Genomic DNA, 4613 nt, shown 5'->3' with positions numbered 1-4613 from the left:
CAGTGTTTGGCCGGGGCAAGGTATCTGGTGACTGTTTTTAATTTTAGGCTATTATGAGCTGTCCAGTTGCCTGCTGGCCCTGCCTTTACTGGGAGCACGGGTATGTTGCCCATTAGCAGTCCGGGCCAAAATTATGGCCACACATATAAATTGTCAAGCGGCCATTCGTCTTGCAGAATAAATGTTGCAATTTGTTGGCTTTGCGTTGCTCGCGAACTCTCCGAAAAGATGGCGCCCAAGATAGTCCACAACAGCTTCCGCTGCGCACAAAAGTGTGCTACGCTTTTCGTACCATTTCCAACCCGCCTTTAAAGCGCCGGCGTGCACCTTCGCTGACCACTGACCGAACAGGAGCTGGAGTTAGAGCAGGCCGTAGGGCTAGAAGTGCTATACATTTCATTGCAATGCATGCGACTCCATGTGCGACGCGAGACACAAATAACTCACAGTCTGCATGGCGCAGCGCCTTTCATTAGGAGCGGCCTTCGCTGACCACTGCCGGCATATATTTGCGCACAATTAATTATTATAAATGTCGTGGTCTCCACCCGGACATGGACCCGGTCCCGAGCCAGCATGCGGATGCGGTTACGGATGCGAATGCAAACGCGAACGCTTGCACAAAGTCGCACAAAACGTTCTCCGTTTGCCAGCAAGCGAAATTGTTTATGAAAATTTATGATTACAATATTTGTGTCGCACTGCATCTTTCCCTCCCTCTCGGCATATAACTTGTATTTGCTCTATGTGGCCGTTGGATTTTATTTATTTGAGTCGACACTCTGATGTGGCACGCAGAATGTTTGCAACCTGCAAAGCTTTCACTACATGCGCCCAAGTGCCGCCACAACGCTTTGCCACTTCACGAGGTTTATGTGAAGAGAAAATCTGATTATGATTATTGCCTTTTAATGCTACAACTACTTGCGCGTTAATGTATTACCAACACACATACACAAACGCGTACACACACAGACGCATGCTTACTCACACGTATGAGTTTGCATTTCTATTGATACTTTACTCACAATTGATTTCACATGACTTCCCGCTTGTTTTTTCAAAGAAAAACTTTTAAAGTACGAACACATACACACACAGAGGTATACACTTCAGTGCGCCCTGTTATAGTCAATTTTAAAGAAGAAAAATCCTTAATTCATTCAATCCTTGATGTTGTTTGACGCCTTTTCCATGCTTTTGTGTCATTGCTGTCCTGCTTTCGATTCCTCTCGAGCTCTGAATCTTGCCAGCTTTTATTTGCTTATATTATCTTTTATTTATTTTCTTAATGCCTATCGAATTACTTGGGTTGTAATGGATATGCGATTGTTTAAAATGTTAGCTTCTGACAGATGCTTGAAATGAAACAATTAAATTTTAAATATATCAAGAATGTATATTCAAAAATTTAATGGGCTTGCAGCCTTCAAAACAAAGAGTAATACTTCGGGCTAAGCTCTGAGTGTAGTTGAGCCGAAAAGAGTGAATTGCTTAAGCTAGGTATATCTTAAATAATAGGTATCTATAAAAGTGTTTGCACCGACTGAATGAGTGACTTACCGAACGTTGATCAACGAGCGGCAACGACATAAAGTTGTGCGTCGGACTGACAAGCGAGAGGTCGCCGGTTCAAATTCAGAAGCAGTTGGCAGTTTTTGTATATGTTTATTAAATTTGTTATTATTATCAAAAAAAAAAAAAAGCATTTTCAAAAACAAAAAAGTCTGCATTTTTAGCACGTGGTTGACATTTGTATAAATTTGAAGCATGTGCGAATTACACAAAAAAGTTCGCTGTAATTACATTTCCAACGTAATTTTCATGGCACCTCCGGAATATCCTTTGTAGTTAAATATATAATGCATATTTATAAAGCTGTTGTGTCTTAGTCAATGTTTTGATCTTTCTCAAACCTATAAACGTTCACTTTTCCATCTATATGCCGCTAATTCCGTTGCATTTTCAGCTGGTTCATTATTTTCACATTCATCATTTGAGCATTTTTCGCTTGAGCGCCACTTTAGACGCCTTGCCTAGATTTGGAAACCCTTGGCACCCTCTCATCGTACAGATACAACACCCTCTGCACCGCTGTGCGTTTGTTATCAGACTTCATGCAGCTAATTATGCGCTAAGTAGACACAGTACACACAACAACAGCAGCTACAACAAAAGTAAAAGTTACAACAACATGAGCGGCACACCGGGACGCAGTGGCGAGCGGATAATTTATGGCCGCGATTGCAGCCAAAAATCCTTTGTCGAAAAGTTGCAAATACCTGGAACTTAATGTTGGACTTTGAACTGGCGAGCGACTCTGTGCCCAACCAAAATATGATAAATGTTGTGCGGAAGTTGGCGACTGACACTGTGCCACGCCTCCTGCCACACGGCCCATCTCGTGCGGCCTTTGAGCCGCATACCCTGCCCGCTCTCTGGCAGCCAGGACAAGGTGCGCAAAAGGCCGTCAATTTGCGAATATGCGCGCCGTCGAAATTCCCGCAGACATAAGCATTGGCATTACGAGTAGTAGTCGCATTGCTATCTGGGGTGGCCAGTTGCATTGTGTGTGCTTGTGTGGGTGAGTGCCAGTGTGTGTGTGACAGGGTCGGTGTGTCTTCATTATGAGCATCCGTTTTGGGAATTACCCGGCCTTTGTGGTGGTTGTTCTCTAATGCAGTAGATAAACACCGCCATGGAAGCCTTTAGCTATTTGTCACATGCAATAGGTATGTGTGTGTGTGTGAGTGTCAGTGTGTGTGAGTGCGAGAAGCTTAAGGCGTATGCTGCGTATACGTAATATTGTGCTGCTAGCAGAGGCCAAAGGGAAATTGAATTAAATCGCAAACTCAAATTGCAACGTATTTTCCATTTTCCAGTTCACAATCTCAGCTCCCATACGAGACGTCGGCTCGAAATTAACGACAGTCATAACTTTTTCAGCGCGACATTTTAGTTTTCGGCTGCTCGGCATTTCACACGCTGCCAAAACGTTTCCGCTTCCGCTTACAGTCATAACTTTTTGCCTCTGTCATTTCATTTTTGTGTTTTTTTTTTGTTGTTGTTGGAAAGTTACGAGCATGCCAAAAACTGTGACACTGGCGTGGCAGGCTTCAGCCAATGCAACTTTCGCTGCATTTGAACTTTGGCTTGCTCTGCAATAGGCAACAGCCAGCACCCGCAGGCAGCAGGACACCGCAGCTAACAGCTAAGGTAAATAAGCCGGAAACATGTGGCAACTGCGACGTGTGCGGCCACACGCATTGCCGCACCGTTTAATTCAGTTGTATACGCGGATTGGGTGGTATTTGCCGCGCACTTTTAATGGGACTGAATGCAGCCTCAACCTCAGCTAAGCCTCTTAACAGCTAACACACTTGTCTAACACAATTAACAATCAACCCTTCTTTTGACTCATTCTAATCTAGTTACAGGAATTTGGCTATAATTCGATCCCATTATCAGATCCACTTCACTATATTTCGGAAATCTATTTATCAAACTTAAATTATAAACATAGTTCACTTTTGTCACTCATTCTGGATATATGCAGGATGCCTCAGGTTTATACTACTATTTTCACTTTTAATAAATCTAATTGAAAATAATTATGTGAAATGCCGTTTACGATACCCATTTAAATATCATTAAATAAATTAAAAGCTGGAAAAAAGTAATTAACTGCTAAAAGGTTGGTATATTTTGTCTTTTTAAGATCACAAAATGAGTCCCACCTGCGCCAGTAACCCATTAGATTGTTACATTAGCTAATTGAGAAATGATTCTGAAGAAAACAGAAATAAAATTCTAGGAAATTTAATTTGTATATTTTAAATTTATTTAAATCTGTTTTAATTGTTTTTGCTCCTTTCAAATCATGTCACATTTCTTATGTTAATATTTAAGCCTTTGGTTTGACATACATTACAAAAATTATATTGCAAATTAAAGGAGCTAAGAAGCAAAACGACGCTCTATTTCGGGGTCGTTCGGTTGGCCTCGAAACCCTTGCCGCTTTTTCTCTCGTTGCCCTGGTGCTTAAGTTTCGAAACCGCGTACAGAATTTGCACTTAGCACGAACCTTTTGCTCATTTGGCCGCTTCCCCTGTGCTTGGAGATGGACGCGTGTGGGATTTGTTTAAACAAAAGCACTAGAGTTGCGAAATACGTTAACAATATTTCGTTCAAATTGCCAACTGGTTGCGAACATATCGTCTCACATTGTGTATGCTCGTGTCACGAGGACACGTGCCCATCACTGTCATCGATGGCCTCGCTGGCTGTTCGTCTGCTTTTCGAACTCATTTGGAATATTCTTCTAATTACTTTAGGGATTAATTTAAAGAAGCAAACGAAGTGCGCATACATACAAACACATTTATACCGACTGATTTACATACACACACGCTTACACACGCTCACACAGACACACTCAAACATGCAACACGTTTCTTTACTTTTAATTTCAATTACTTTTATTATACCCAGCAAATGCGTTCAAATGAAGCTAACAAAAAGAGGTCATATATATAATATAAATAAACATGTATACTTATCGGTATAGACAGGAATATGTATGTATGCTTACACACATTCATATGCACACAGTT

The sequence above is a fragment of the Drosophila novamexicana genome, unplaced genomic scaffold (assembly GCF_003285875.2).
Source record: "Drosophila novamexicana strain 15010-1031.04,08,12 unplaced genomic scaffold, DnovRS2.1 tig00000108-arrow-pilon, whole genome shotgun sequence".
NCBI lineage: Eukaryota > Metazoa > Arthropoda > Insecta > Diptera > Drosophilidae > Drosophila > Drosophila novamexicana.
The sequence above is the reverse complement of the archived record's forward strand: the minus strand, read 5'-3'. Positions refer to the sequence as shown.